Source organism: Delphinapterus leucas, chromosome 6 (genome assembly GCF_059928025.1).
Source record: "Delphinapterus leucas isolate spDelLeu-1000000601 "Yukka" chromosome 6, BTC_Dleu_Yukka2, whole genome shotgun sequence".
NCBI classification, from domain to species: Eukaryota; Metazoa; Chordata; class Mammalia; order Artiodactyla; family Monodontidae; genus Delphinapterus; species Delphinapterus leucas.
Genome location: NC_143134.1, coordinates 32,981,745 through 32,982,093, shown reverse-complemented (window position 1 = coordinate 32,982,093; position 349 = coordinate 32,981,745).

Here is a 349-nt window from a genome sequence, read left to right as displayed (position 1 = left end):
GAATTGACTGTTTTCTCCTCCAAAGATATATATATATATATATATATATATATATATATATATATATATTTCCCCCCTGGGGTCCCCATACTTCCTAGGCAATGCAATGGGTTGAAGTCAGTTTCTCCCTAGTCCCCTGCTTCAGTATGGGAATAATCTAATTTTTCCTTGAATAGCTGTTGTTCACTTTCCGCCACAAAATTATGAGAGCTTCTCAGTACTACACCAAGAATAAGGGTCATAACACTCATTGAGAACACTGGACCCACATCCAACTGAAAGATGAAGTATATTCATTCATTCAGTATTCAAGGAAATGGCATCTGAGAACCTAATTGAAACTAATTTT